Here is a 17,215-nt window from a genome sequence, read left to right on the forward strand (position 1 = left end):
GAACCAGGTCAAATGATAGCTTGAATCACAATTTGATAAAAATTCAATATTAAAACTAACAATGGAAAATCTACATTTAACAGCATCTTTCCCATGTTTTGTTTTAGAAACAGAAATGAGGCCAATTTTAAGATAAATCACAGAAACAACTTTCCTCCAAAGCATAATGATTCAATTTCAGAGAGAAAAGAAGGGGAAATTCCTCTAATTGATACTCAAACCAGATATTTTTTAGGGAAAAATAGTATTGTTGTATAGGAAATTCAATTTGGCTGAGCCCTAACCATTCTAAAAATTCATGTTGATATCTTCTCAGAAACAAATCTGATGAGTCCCTGATAAAAATCTCAAAACATACAAAGTTTCCTAGGAGGTCTTCGTAAAATCAGAAGTGATTAAAGCTAAAGAATTGAAAAGTTTATAAAAACCATGCCCAGTACAAGACATGCTATTGTGATTTTTGATGTGTTTCATTCTTAATATGTTGGTATTTAAAGATCATATTTACAGTGATCAATGAGTTTTCAACTTAGTAAAAAGGTATTGAATATGAATACCACTTATTTAGTGGCATTAGTTGTTAAGCAAGGACTATGAGAATCTATAGTGTTTTAAATTAAAGTTTAAAATATTCAAACAGAAAAGATGCTAAGACAATTCATAAATTTGACATATTTGAAAGCTGCTATATGAGATAATTTTGTATAGATTATCTCATTTCTGAAAGATGAATCTGACAGATTGTCTTAAGAATTACTTACTGTAAAATACAGCAGGATCAATATGAGTCCCCATTAATTTTACTTTGTTCCACTGATGAGAGAAAAGAAGCCCTCAAATTGAGGAATTTAGTGAAATTGTGCTACCAAAGGGTACTTCTTAATGCTGATACCATGATGTGAATTTTGTACTGAGACTAATTTGATAAAATAAGAAAATCTAATACTGTAAATTGTCAACTATCAGTGAAGCAGATATTTCTTTTGGGGTGTCCTCTTCGTTGTCACTAAATTTTGTGGCTGTCTTTGTTGTATACCTCTGATATCTCTTTCCTTATTTTTTTCCTTAAGTTGAGCTTATTCCAAGGATCCAAATTATTTGCTTTCTTATTGTGGTTTCCAGACCTTCCTTGTTTCAGATTGTTATCACATAGATATTAGTAAGGATCTCAGAGGAAAAGGGAGTAGAAGAAATGAGGAATTTACTAAATTTCCTTTAATGTTCAATTTGAAATTTCTTTGAACAAGTGGGTCAGTCACTGCATCCCTATTTACGTGAACAAATGAATTTGCCAATCGAGTGCTAGTTCTAATAAATCAGAGATGATAATGGATCATTAAGAGAGCAGATAACAAGGAAGTATAGAAAAAAGTATCATGGCTTCCCCCCCTAACAATGACTTTTCTTATTGAGCATAAAAGCATGCTTCCCTCTCCCACTAACATCGCTTATCTTTGGGATGTAATACTTAGCAGAAGCAAAAGGCCTAGGAATAAGTATTCATATAATGCCTCATTTACATGTAGAATTAAGAGTTGACCATAGTCTTTGATCAAAACAATTGGGAAATAAAAATATTAATATGTTACTTATAAGTTATTATCAAAGCAAGATTAGAAATCATTTGTCTTTGATTTCCACAGCATTCTCATAATAACACAGGGTTTTAAAAACAAGACTAATTCTTGTTAACTAAAAACCTCTAATTTAATTAACAAACAAAGAAAAATAAAACTATTTTGTTGTAAAGAGTATGCACGGGGTAATTTAGAACATTGGTGGAAATTTTGTGCACTCCTCAAAGACCGTAGAAAAACAAGTGTTGTTTCAAATATTAATACAACAGTGGAGTTGGTTTTATAAGGAAAATAAAAGTGAATCCTTTGTAAAACAAATACTATTTTTTCAAAATGATTTTTTTATAAAAGGCAAATCAAATATTCGTTTATTTAAAGGGAACTGTATTACTATGCTGTATCTCTAGGGATATATTCACAGCATCATTAAAATATCTATAAACATATTTGAAAGAAACTGTGGAAATAAAATCCAGTCCACACATAAAGTGTCTGAGGAAAAAGAAAGAGGGAACTATGCTATAATCTCAGGGCTTTAAAGATTAGATATTAAGAATTACCTTTCCAGAATGCTTAGTATCATCTTGACCATATTAATCAGTTCTAGTGCAGCTGTAAGAATGTTAAGAGGTGGTTGTTCATTAGTGCCATGTAGACTACGGGCTCTTCTTCTTTCCGATATCATGACAAGAACACGGTCAATAGCATGCTCAAGATGTTCACTTTGTTTTACGAATCTGGTAGGCATCTTTTTTTCATTCTGAAATTAAAGTGGGAGTTTTGGGGGAAAAAATGAGGCAGCACTTATCTAACACACTATAAATATGGAATAGGTTCAACACCAACATCATTTAGCCAAAAGAATATAAGAGGGATGCAAAATTACCATCAAGCAGTTTTCATTCTTTGCATATTTTTTCTGGTAATACTTATATCACTTATGGTAGTCATTGCATAAAGGACATGAAAAGAAAAAGTTTAGCCATGGGAATACTGATGTGTGTAATTTTAGAATATAGAATATGGTAAAAACTACTTGCTTAAAATTAGGACAGGTTAATTATGATACTGCCTTATTAATATATCTACCTTGTTTCCTTTCTAGAGTATAATCTTTTCAATAAAGAACTCATAATACTTTGTATTCTGAATAGAATTGGGTATAGATCTAAGACAGGAAAGGAGATTCTTACTTTTCATTTATCTCAGAGCACTGGGAAACTATGTATATTCCTTTCCAAGAGTTGATAATTTAAACATACGTGGGTTGTAAGATTCTTGATTGGGTATGGGCATTTAAATAGAATTCTCTCATTTAACTTTCCTTTTTGCATTACCATGTATACACATATTCTTATTCATCATACTTTTGTCCAGGGCCTCATCGAACAGCTGGCAGAAATAACCACAGAGTTGTAATAATGGCTCCATGTGGCCTCCTCTTTAGAATAAATTACTATAATTTACCTGTATAGTGGCCACGAAAATAATATGTGGTTTACTAAATAGTCAAGGAACCTGTTAAAAAGGATCTGTCCTTTTAGTGTCTGAAAGGTTGAGGTGCGGAGGTATTTCCATTATGTAAGATATAGGTTTATAATTACTTTTGGCCTGGGTCCAATAAGAAATTATCTCAAAAATCCTATTAGTATAATTGCTGTGAAACTAGAGAACCAAGTGCATATCTCTTCAATTATCACTTCTTCCAAATGTAAAATATATTATGTGACATTTTCAAATGTTCTGTTTTAGTAATTCACTTTAAATATTACAAATCAACCTAAATATTACAAATCAACGATCATTTTCCAGATTTCTGATATGTTGGTGGTGACTACCTGATATGGATGAGCTTGCTTTACTTTGCTGATTGGCAAAATAAGATGGGTATTTGGGCATATTTTTCCATTTTTATATTCTAAAAATATAATATAAAATATAAAAAGTAATAGAAAATGAAGGATTCTGATTTTTCTTATTTGTAGATGTCATAATGTAATTATATATCAATGTCAACATTTAAGATGGAAGCACTAGCATGCATTTCCTTCCACATTCTGTTTCCCAACATTCTCCAACTTTTAGGTATTCTAGGAGTTTAGATACAAATTATTATCATTAATATTAAAATAAATTAATAGTATTTAGATATACACTTTCTCTTTTCAAAGCTTATCAAAATTATTTGTTATGTCTATAACCATATTGACAAACTTTATGTTGATAAAATATGTTTTACTAGTTTTATTGCTTATTGCCAGTTCTTTTATACTATAATTTCCATGTTCCTGAGTTCTCTACTTTTATTCATCTCTTGGCCAGATGAAATATATCTCTCAGTAATTTTAAGGAATACAAGAGAATATATTTCCTTACTTTGAAGTCTTAAGAATATCTTAAATTGCCAACTCAAATGAATGGTTTCCCAAGGTTACACAGCTAAATATTAGCAAAGTTTATCCAGAAAAGAGAAGCCTCTTGATTCCCAGTGCTCTTTCTACCACATTAGTAAATGTATTTGGCTCTAGAGTGAATGGGAAAAATGGGAATTTTCTGACATATGCCATACTATTGTCAGCGTGGTAAAATGGAAAGACATCTAGGTCTGGTGTGAGATCTGAGTTTGATCAAATCATTTAACTGTCTCAGAGCCTTAGATTATTTTTGTCTGTAAAATATGGATGCTAATGATTACTTTTTCATAAATAGTATTTTTAAAGATATCAAATGTTATACAAATATGAGCTATTATTATTTATATATAATTAATACATGCTAAAAAGAATAACAACATTTTAGGAATTCTTACCTGCCAGATTATAAATGGTGGGCAGTCTCTTTGCAGTACAAAGGAAACTTAAAAGAAACTAAATAGCGACCCCCTCTGATATTCTAAGTAAATTTGGATTGACTTTTCTAATCCAGTTTTTAAAAAATCTGTTAAAATTAAACAATTTATAAATACTGTGGTTTTTGTTAATATCTCACAAGACCTTTGAGGAGTGCAAAATCAGATACATGTCTTCCATTTTTCTTGTTTTTAAAAACATTTTTCAGAGAGCAATCATTTCCCCCAGTAACTCCAAAACATATAAGTTAATTAACATGTAATTTCATAATGTTTGGAATTTGTAAATCAAACCCCGGAGTGCCATAGTGACAATTAATTTAATATGGATAGCTATCAGTAAATAATGCTATTTAAATTGTGAAAAATGAGTGTCTTCTCTCCAAAGTAAAATCACTCAAGAGTTAAAGTCTAGAACCTGGTCTCCAAGATGGCTCAAGGAGTAAAAGAAAACAATAGGAATTTACCTAACAATATGAATGGAAATCTACCTCAAATATCAATCCTCTCAATTAATGTGGATGGCTTGAATTGTCCTATGAAGAGACGTAGACTGGCAGAGTGGATAAAGATCCACAAACCTAGTTTCTGATGTCTACAAGAAACACATCTAACCCACAAAGATGCTTTCAGGCTCAAGGTCAAGGGATGGAAAACACTCCTCCAGGAAAATGGAAGTCAAAAGAAAGCAGGGGTAGCTTTGCTTCTTTCAGATAACATAGGCTTTAAAATAGCAAAACTAAGAAAGGACAAAGATGGCCACTATATAATGGTAAAAGGGAAGATCCAACAAGAAGACTTAACAATTCTTAATATTTATACACCCAACACAGGAGCCCCCAGATACATAAAGCAAACCCTGTCTGATCTAAATAGCATGATAAACAATAATGTCATAATAGCCAGTACTTAAACACCCCACTGAATGAACTTGGCAGATCTCCTAAACAGAAAATAATCACAGAAATAATGGACTTAAACAGAACTCTAGAACAAAAGGGTCTGAAAGACCTTTACAGAGAATTCCACTCAAATAAAGCTAAATATACATTCTTCTCATCAGCTCATGGAACTTTTTTCCAAAATTGATCACATACTAGGCCACAAATCAGACCTCAACAAGTTAACAAAAAAAAAAAAAAAAAAAAAGAAATAATACCATGTATCTTCTCAGATCATAGTGGTATAAAATTAGAGTTCAATTCAAACAGAAATACACACCACTTCACAAAATCATGGAAATTAAACAATTTATTGTTGAATAACTATTGGGTAAAGGAGGAAATACATAGAGAAATCAAAACATTCTTTGAAGTTAATGATAACGGGGACACAAGTTATCAAAATCTGTGGGACTCAGCAAAAGCATTCCTGAGAGGAAAACTAATACCATTAAATGCTCACATCCAAAAAGCAGAAAGCTCAAATATCAACAATCTAACAAACAGTCTTAAGGAATTGGAAAAGGAAGAGCAAATCAACTCCAAACCTAGCAGAAGAAAAGAAATAACTAGGATCAAAGCAGAACTAAATAAAATGGAGAACAAAAGAACTACATGGAAGATCAACAAAACCAAAAGCTGGTTTTTTGAAAAGATAAACAAAATTGACAGCCCTCTTGCCTGATTGACAAGAACTCGAAGGGAAAGGACTCTAATAAACTCAATTAGAAATTAAAAAGAAAGGTTACAACAGACACTATGTAAATACAAAATATTACCTTTGAAGACTATAAAAACCTATATGCCCAAAAGCTACATAATGTGGAGGAAATGGACAAATTCCTGGAAACATACAACTTCCTTAAGTTCACCCAGGAGGAATTAGAATTCCTGAGCATACTAATATTAAGCATAGAAATTGGAGCAGTAATTAAAACCTTCCAAAAAGGAAAAGTCCCAGCCAGATGGCAAAAATTCTGAGTTCTACCAAACATTCAAAGAAGAACTCATACCTATACTACAGAAATTATTCTACAACATTGAGGAAGATAGTACCCTCCTTAACTCATTCTATGAAGCCAACATCACCTTGATACCAAAACCAAGAAAGGACACAACAAAAAATAAAACTACAGAACAATATCCCTCATGAATATTGATGCAAAAATCCTCAAAAAAATTTTAGCAAATCGAATCCAACAGCATATCAAAAAAATAATTCACCATGACAAGGTGGGCTTCATATCAGAGATGCAAGGCTGGTTCAACATATGCAAATCTATAAATGAAATTCACGTCATAAATAAAAGCAAGAACAAAGACCATATGATTCTCTCAATAGATGCAGAAAAAGCATTTGACAAAGTCCAGCACACCTTTATGATAAAAACTCTTAGCAAGATAGGCATAGACAGGACATACCTCAAAATTATCAAAGCCATATATGATAAACCCACAACCAATATGATTTTGAATGGGGAAAAATTGAAACCATTCCCATTTAGATCTGTAACCAGAAAAAATACCCACTATCCCCACTTCTCTTCAACATAGTGCTGGAAGTCCTTGCTAGCGCAATTAGACAAGAGAGGGGAATTAAGGGGGTCCAAATGGGAGCAGAAGAGATCAAACTCTCACTCTTTGCTGATGATATGACATTATATCTCGAAAACCCCAAGGATTCAACCAAGAGACTCCTGGAATTGATAAATGAATTCATCAAAGTCTCAGGATACAAAATTAATACACACAAATTAGAGGAATTATTTTATGCCAATAATAGTCAAGCCAAAATTCAAATAAAAAATGCAGTACCTTTTACAATAACCTCAAAGAAAATCAAATATCTAGGTATACATTTAATGAAAGCGGTGAGAGACATATACAGGTAGAACTATGAAACACTAAGAAAAGAAACTGTAGAAGATGTAAACAGATGGAAAAATCTACCTTGCTCATGGATTGGTAGAATCAAAATTGTTAAAATGCCCATACTACCTAAAGTGATCTGCAGAATTAATGCAATCCCTATCAAAGTACCAGCACCATTCTTTACAGATTTAGAAAAAAATAATTCTACACATGGAACCAGAGAAGACCTCATATAGCCAAAGCAATCTTAAGCAAAAAGAACAACTTGGGAGGTATCAGGCTACCAGACTTCAAGCTGTACTACAAGGCTATGGTAACTAAAACATCACAGTACTAGCACAAGAATACAGTCATAGAACTTTGGAATAGGACTGAGAATCCAGAGGTAAAACCATCCACATATTGTCATCTAATTTTTGACGAAGGAGACAAAAATATACACTGGAGACAAGAGTCCTTTTTCAATAAATGGTGCTGGGAAAACTGGATAGCTACATGCAGAAGATTGAAACTGGATCCGCACCTCTTACAAAAATCAATTCAAGATGGATACCAGACTTAAACTAAGGCATGAAACCTTAAGAATCCTAGAAGAAAATGTAGGGAATACTCTTTCAGACATTGTGCTAGGCAAAGAATTTATGAGGAAGACCCACAAAGCAATCACAGCAGCAACAAAAATAAGTAAATGGGATCTGATCAAATGAAAAAGTTTTTGTACAGCCCAGGAAACTATCATTAGAGCTAATAGACAACCTACTGAATGGGAAAAAATATTTTCCCTCCACACATCTGATAAAGGCCTAATAACAAGAATCTATCTAGAACTCAAGAAAATCAACAAGAAAAAATCAAACAACCCCATCAATATGTGGGTGAAGGATATGAACAGAAACTTTTCAAAAGAATACAGAATGGCCAGCACACATATAAAAAACAATGCTCAACATCTCTAATAATTAGGGAAATGCAAATCAGAACCACAATGAGATATCACCTAACTCCAGTAAGATTGGCCTTTATCAAAAAATCCCTAAGCAACAAATGCTGGCAAGGATGTGGAGATATGGGAACACTCTTACACTGCTGGTGGGACTGCAAATTAGTGCAACCTCTGTGGAAAAATATTTGGAGATACCTCAAAGAGCTACAAGTAGAACTACCATTTGATCCAGCAATAGCACCATTAGACATCTACCCAAAGGGACAAAAATCATTCTGTAATAAAGACATCTGCACTCAAATGTTTATGGCAGCACAATTAACTATAGCAAGAATGCAGAAACAACCCAAGTGCCTGTCAATCCATATTACCAGATTAATAAAATATGGTATATGTATATAATGGAACACTACTCAATTATAAAAAAAAATGATGATGATCTAGTACCTCTTATATTTTCCTGGATAGAGCTTCAGCCCATCCTCTGAAGTGAGATATCACAAGAATGGAAGAATAGGCACTGCATATACTCAGCATTAAACTGGCACTGATCAACACTAAGGTGCTTACACAATAGTAATATTCTTTGGCGGTAGGGGTGTTGGGGCTGGGTAAACTCACAACTAACAGACATGGTGAGCATTGTAGGGGGAAAGGGCACATCTCAAATCATGGTTGGGATGTGGCAAAATCATAACATGTAACCAAATTGTTTGTACCCCCATGATTTCCTGAAATAAAAAAAAAAAAGAAAAAAAAAAGAAAAATGAGTGTCTTGAAATTTTTAAAAGTTATGTATGCACTGTCTGGGGAATGGACACGCTTGAAGCTCAGACTTGGGGGGATGGCGGGGGCATGGGCAATATATATAACCTGAACTTTTGTACCCCCATAATAAGCTGAAATAAAAAAAAATAAAAGATGCAAAACCAAACCAAATAAAAAAACAAAGATTATATAATCAAAAAAAAGTTATATATATATTAACATACTAATGTGAAATTGTCATTATTAATTACACATTGCAATAAAGTCATGAAGGTGTCCAACAAAAGTGTTTCTCAAATGTTATCTTGTGCTACAATATTGAATTTTCTCTGAAATTATGAAAGTTATAGTGTAACAAAAATGATATTTATTTCAACTCCTTTTTGATCCTATAAACATGTTAAGAATTCAGAAAGACATCCCCTCATGTTTCCACTAAAATTTGAGTTACAGACTTTTCAGATTCCATTGTGACTCATGAAATGAAATAAATTATTTTTTCTAGTTGACAGTTAATTACTTTTTGCTGGCATATAATCCTTACTAGTTTGAACATAAAACTTTCAAGAGCTGTTGACAATAATAGTAGTAGAAAGAAATGTCTTGTGTACTTCATTTAGGCCTCAGAAACATATCTTTATCCCAGCAAAGCTGACAGAGGAGATTATTCTCTATCCAGCAGCTTCCCCCAAATACTCTTGATATTGCTAGTAGATTGATTATGTGTGATATTTGTTCTAACATTATTCTGCACAATGTATGTGAGGCAAAAGTAGGCTGAAGAAGGTTACTGTTGCATGTACAGTTTCTATTTAAGAATGGAAAAGATCCATTTAGAGAATACTGATCTATACAGATAAGCCTAAATATTTTCTACTTAAAAATATGGACGTCTTCTTAATGGTTTCTTCAAAAGGCATTGTGGATTTGTGGGATTGAAAATAGGCTAAACATAACACCAAATTACTTTCTTTATAAGGATATTACAGTCATAAAAAGGTGGAGGAATCATTTTTAATTCCATAGCTTAGAAATTGCTTATTTCCAAATTAAGGCTCTAATTTATTTCATATATTGCATATAAATAAGATTTACGGGTCTCCAGATCTGGTGTTACATACATTACCTACTAAGGAGATAAAGTATTTGTTACAACTTTTGTATAATTTTTCAATTACTTATCAAGGAAAACCATCCACCTTCTTGACCATTTGCCTAAAATCAGCAATGAATATGCATAAAGTCAAAACATGAAAAAATATTTTATGTTTACAGAATCCATTGGAATAAACAGTAGCATTAATTAAAGAAAATATGATTTTAAGAATATCCTACTGTGATGCAAGTGGCATTAGATAGGATAGTTTTCCTCAAAGAACATAATCAAATCATAATCTATATGGTGCTGGTAAATGTCAGACTCTGATTAAAAATTTTGGCATTGCTTAGTGATTATCTGACACAAATTTCTGATGCTAAAAAAAGCACAACCATAACAGTTGTATTATCCAGAAGCAATATTTTTTTTTTAAATTAAATCAGTTCATTAATGGAAGTATAAACAGTACAGAATTCCTAAGCACTAAGATGCTCTTTTCCAGCACTGCATTTGAGGTAAAAAATCAGAATTCAAGTTCAACTCCTAAAATTTACTAATCATATAATTGATCCACTCAAGATTTAATTATCTCATTTGTAAAATGTGAGTCCTTAATGAAACTTCTAGGTTGTAGTAGAAGCTTGAAGGTTAAAAACTGCAGGTTATAATTGAAGACAAAATGGGTTAATGATGTGAAAATAACTCTTTAAAGTATGAATTAGTATATAGATGTAATTTTTATTTTCATGACCATCATCATTAAAATTATGACAATATAATCACATATCACAAAGACAGAATAAAAGTTTTATGATTAAAATTGTTAAAACTAGAAATATTTATAAAGAAAAATTCTTACATAGATATTTATTTTCTCTTCCTTTTTCTAGTACAGGTTACTTGCAGGATCTAAAAAATCATTTACACATACCCATAAATTTTGAAAAAGTTCAACCTTTATAATTGATTTTATTCACTTTTTTTCTCTTCCATGTATTGCTTTCATGACAAAAATAATTAGCTACAATTTTATGCTTTTAAGCATTTTAAAATTCCTTTCATCCCTCAATAGTAAACAATGCCATCTCATTAGTTTTTCTTTTCAGACATGCCAATGTACTTTCTCTTTAATATATCTTCCTAATTCCATCATCTCTGTGGGCATAAATAAATAGTCCCCCAAAATCTTTTAATGCACACATTTTTAAATCACATACTTCTTTCTGACTTGATTTCTGGAAAATTATACCTATAACTCATATAAATATCACATTTTATTTCATCATTATGTTATTTTACATTTCATGCCAAACTATATATTTTTTATTTTTTATGTATTTTTACTATATGCAGCCTTCTAGAAGTCTTTACTTAGTTATATGCCAGTCTTCATATTTCTGGAATGTACAAACTCAATAAGGGCAGAAACCATGAATATTTCTGTCTCATTATATTCCTGGCATCTATAACAATGCTTGACATGTGGAAAGTGTTACAATTATTTATTTATTTATTGAATGAATCAATCAATGAGTGAAGGCTAACATAAAATGTGAAGGATCAGGAGACTCATCGTCTAGTTTTAACACTTCCACTACCTAACTCTAACCTTTAGCAAATTATTTATCCACTCTATCTCAGTTTCCCAGCCTGTAAAATAGAAATATCAAACTCTACCCTACTTTATAGAATTATTAAGTTGAAGTAAAAGAATAATAGAAAATATAAATAATATTTGAAAACTACTTTAAAATATATAATCTATGATCCCCCAATGTATATGTCTCTGCTTTGTTAATATATTCCATATCCTATTTTTGGCATGGAATTCAAAAGTAGACACAAGATAAGAAAAGAGAAATGCTTTCCAATAAACATTTACTTAACAACAGCAATAAAATGATTTTTAAAACTGCCTTTTTATACTCTGTAGCAGTCCAAAGTGACATGCCACTGAAATTTTAAATATATATTCAATACAGGTCATTTTTTAATTCTGATTCTGCATTATGATCATTTACCAATGAACCACACCCCAACACATTACAGGTTAACATTTTGTTAATACTTAATGAGTATACTCATTATTCATCATCCAAGTCAGCAATGAAGACATTAAATAACAGTGAGCCCAGAGAAGAATCCTTCTTGTGCCTTCTCTTTGTTGACTTAAAAGTCAATTTATGAGTACAACACCCCTCTTCCAGTTGTGCATGTATTTTAGATTATTTGAAAGACGTTTGAACTAAAGTACAACATTGCCTACATATACTACATAGCAAGTTCCAAAGGGAAGTTATTTCCAAGAAAGCTCTGGTGTCAGCAAGGTACAATGTGTCCAGATGATTCAGTAGAGGGGAGCCAACATACAACAAGTTATTTTACACTAAATCCTGGAATTAGAACCAATGAAAGTGTTGAGGAAATAGCCATCTGGCATCTCCGTCTTAAACTCTCAACCTCCTACTATGGGTTATACTAAATCTAGCCAAGATCAGCTAAATGATACTGAAACAAAAATGTGTTTGTAGAGCTAAGCATAGAGCTTATGCAGACCTCAAGGTGTGAGTGGGGGTGGTGCTTGAGAGCAAATGATATGAGGTCCGATATGTGCTATAGAGCAAACTGGTATAATGATGGCAAATAATGTAAATGAGAAGAGATATAAAAAGAACATATAGAGGATATGTAGGTTAGAAGACAAATGAGTGGATAAGAATGACAGCTTAGCATAAATAGTTTTAGAGTGATATTCAAGAAATGTGAATATACTATATGTAAGAAATCTCTGCAATTAAATGTAGAAATTCTTTCATTTAGGAGTAAACTATTAGGATGATAACATTATTTAATAAATGATATTAGTAACTGGAAACTGTGCATTTAAAATAAACATGGAAAGTAAAGGAGTAGAGACCTAAGTAAAAGAGATAACTTTTCCAATCATAAAGATGAATCAACGTCTGAGAGTCTAGCATTTCTGTAGCTATGGCTTTACATTTTAAAAAGGTGACACTGATTTCTGAGATGCTAAAGTTATTATAAAGGAATAACTTCATTAAGAGACATTGAGAAAATGGCTTTTCTGTTCTGTATTGAAATAAAGGAGAAAAAATGATTCAAGGTGGATTCCAAAGATTAGATTTTACATAAATATTACAGGGGACTAGAACTATTTTTGCTAAAGCAATGTGAGAGGGAGATCATAATATGGAAATTTACTATTATTTGATTAGAGTGAATCTGACTGGCTGAGGAAAATTGTCAGTTATTATGCTAAGGATGACTTCTTTTAAATGGCATTTAGTTATACCTACAATATGGACAGCACTTTTGCTTTCTATACTGAAATTAATTATGAGTTTAACAAAACAGTTTATATTCTAAGAATAATGCTAAAGTTTTAAAATTTACCCATGATGTTTCATGATACAGTATGTTTAAAAATATCTCAATTTTTTCTCATGCTTTACTGATGACTACTATCATAAGAAGGTGTGAATAGTGAAGTGATGGACTTGAACTATTCCTGGAGTTTACAGTTGATATGTTTTCCAAAGTGCTGAAATAGAGGTGTCTATTGCCAGAAGTGTGAGAACCAAATAGAAATATATAGAGAACAACAGGTTATAGGCACACTCACAAGAAAAATAAGGCTCTAACTTAGTCTTTAAAATAAGTGCAAGGGATAAAGTTTTCCTTTGCTTCATGATGTCTATACAAATAATGTTCAGATATCAGTTGCCGCTCAGATATAGATTGCTGGAAGAGACAACAGAGGTGTCTGAGGACCCCATAAGAAGGGCTGCAAAGATGAGGAGAGGACATCAGTGGTGCAGACCAAATCCAGAAAGTACAGAGCTAAGTCAAAGGGTGAGGGGAGCCCTTTCCTCCTACTCAGGTGCCTTTGGCGAAGAGCGGGACACAAAATCTCTCACCCTTTGGGAGAGTACCACGGGGTCCATAGAGCCAGCTTTTTTGCACCTAGATGCTTTTCTGCATCTCTCCCATTCCTGGCATCACAGAAAGCAATTTTGGCTCCAGCCACCTTGCAGCCATGGCCCCTCACCCTCCCATAGCAACAGGGAGAATGCTAGGTGCTGAGAGGCCTGCTTCTCTTCACACTGGTGTCTAGCAGGAACGCCTACTGGTGGCTTGGACAGGTGAGCTGGACCGGTGACCCCGAGGTGTGGGAGAGGGTCAGGGAGACCACGGTCCCTACCCGCCATAGAAACCGTGAGAGTGCTCTGTGCCAGAGGGTTGTTTTGTTGCGGTAGGACAGTGTCCCCGGTTGTGCCCACCACTGAGAGCAGAGACACACACCAGCAGGTCAGACACATGTACCTGAGGGCCAGTTTCGGAAAGCAAGGAAATGCATGCACTCAGAATGATCTGAGAAGAGAAGACTGTGGTGTTCCACGGACAAAAATAGGGAGGGTGGTCACCCCACCCAACAGGGAAACCAGGAAGGGGACAGAAACTGAAAGAGCCTGCCTAGGGTCATTTTCAATAACATGAATAGGTTCCCTCCCCCAGGGACAACCCTCCTGGTTTGGAGAGATTGCTCTAAACTCCATATCAGTGGCTCTCCCTAGCAGCCAGATAAGCAACCTCTGAGACCTGCTGAGGCTTAGCAAAGCCCCTTAGGCTCTGGCATCCCAGCCATGATCTCTCTTGCTCCTCCCACCACTTCAGTGGGAGTGGGGACCAAGCAACCCCCTGGGAGCTACAGGGTTCCTTCTAAAGCTTGGGCATTCCTGTGGCCCAGCTGGGAGACCAGAGCCTACCACAGGCACAAAACATTACCTTGGCAGCTGTCTCCTCCATGCAAACTACAATCAAAGACTGGGGGAACAACCCCATAACTAAATATAGTGTCTTCCAACTAAAGGAATTAGGGAGCAGTGGATTCATACTCACAAATAAAATCCACCAGCTCAGAGACTAAACTGGGGGACCAAACTCATTACATGCTGTTGGGAAGAGGTGAAGACAATAGGTCAGAGTTAAGCCCAGAGGTTCATCAAACCTGCTAACACACCCCAAAGGCAACTCAGGACCACCATTCCTCCCACTGACACAGTAAGTGGTTGATTTTTGAGGAGTCAGAGACAGGTCCACAAGCCAGCCCTAGCACACCCAGGTCTTGATTAAGAGGCCAGAGGAGAAGGAATCAGAAAAAAACTCCATGAAAAATCAGAGTGAAAGGACACCCCAAAAGAATAACTCCTTACCAATGGATACCGACTTAAATCAGATGGCTAAAATTACAAATGAAGAATGTTAAACATGGATTATAAGAAAGCTCAGTGAATACAAGACAAAATAGAAAACTAACACAAAGAAGCCACAAATTAATGCAGGAAATGAATGAAAAATTTTCTAAAGAAATCGCATTATTAAATAGAAAACAGAAATTTTGGAAATGAAAAATTTATTCAAGGAATTACAAAACACAGATGAAAGCCTTAATAATAGGCTAAATCAGCCAAAAGAAAGAATATTATAGCTTGAATATAATCCTTTTGAGCTAAACAAATCAAAGGGAAAGAACAGAGAAATAAGAAGAAAAAACAAAGCCTACAAGAAATGTGGGATTATGTAAAGAGGTCAAACATAAAAATCATAAGCACACTTGAGGGTGAAAAAAAAATACACAAGTGTTGGATAATTTATTTGAGGGTATAATCTAGGAAAATTTCCCTGGTCTTGTTAGAAATCTAGATATCCAGGTAAAAAAAAAATGCACACATGACTCCTGGGAGATTCATTGTAAAGAGACAATCACAACGACACATAGTCATTAGACTGGTCAAAGTAAACACAAAAGAGGCACTCCTATGAGCAGTAAGGTAAAAACATCAAGAAACTTACAAAGAAAAACCTATCAAACTAACAGCAGAATTCACAATTGAATCTTTACAAGCTAGAAGGAACTGAAAACCCATCCTCAGTCTTCCAAAACAGAGTAATGTCCAGCCTTGAATTTCATATCCTGCAAAAATAAGTTTCCTATATGAAGGAGAAATGAAGACTTTCGCAGAAAAGCACTTGCTGAGGGAATTTGCAAAGATCAGACCTGCCCTGCAGGAAGTACTCAAAACTGCATTATACACTGAACAGCACAATAGACACTCACCAGTCTAAAATCATCCAAAAGCTAAAGTTCGTAACCCAGACACCACAATGGCTCAAGAGGTAAAACAAGGTAATATGGGTCTATTCAACAGTATGAACAGAAGTACACCCCACTTATTGATTCTTTCAAGAAATGTGAATGGCTTTAACTCCCCACTCAAGAGACAGATGCTGGTTGAATGGGTAAAAGAAAAATAAAAGCCAAGTATCTGTTGTCATCAGGAAACAAATCTAACCCACAAGGACTCATTTAGACTCAAGGTGAAGGGATGGAAAACAATATTCCATGCAAATGGAAACCAAAAGAAAGATGGTGTTCACATATCAGATAACATGCACCTAACACAGGAGCACCCAGGTTCATAAAGCAAATCCTATTTGATCAAAACAAAATGATAAACAGCAGAGCCGGAATAGCCAGGGATTTCAACACCCTACTGACAGAAAGGGACAGATCTTCCAAAGAGAAAATAAGCAAAGAAACAATGGACTTAAACTGAACTGTAGAATAAATGAGCCTAACAGACATTTACAGAACATTCTTCCCAAAACTACTGAATATGTTGTTCTCATCAGCTATTGGAACATTCTCTAAAACTGATCACATCCTAGGCCACAAAACATGCCTCAGTAATTTAAAAAAAATAGAAATTATGCCATTTATCTTCTCAGACCACAGTGGAATAAAACTAGAAATCAACTCCAACAGAAACACTCATCTCTACACAAAATCATAGAAACTAAACAACCTATTGATGAATAATAGTTGGGTCAAGGAGGAGATAAAGATGGAAGTCAAAAGATTCTTTGAACTAAATAATAATGGGAACACAAGTTTTCCAAATCTGTATCTCTGAGACACAGCAAAAGCAGTCCTGAGAGGAATACTCAAACCCTTAAATGCCTACATGCAAAAGACAGAAAGATAAAGCATCAACAGTCTAATGAATGACCTTAAGTGGGAAGAAAGGACAAACCAATCCCTAGCTCAGCAGAAGAAAAGAAATAACCATGATCAGAGAAGAACTA

This window comes from Eulemur rufifrons, chromosome 30 (assembly GCF_041146395.1).
Source record: "Eulemur rufifrons isolate Redbay chromosome 30, OSU_ERuf_1, whole genome shotgun sequence".
Taxonomy (NCBI): domain Eukaryota; kingdom Metazoa; phylum Chordata; class Mammalia; order Primates; family Lemuridae; genus Eulemur; species Eulemur rufifrons.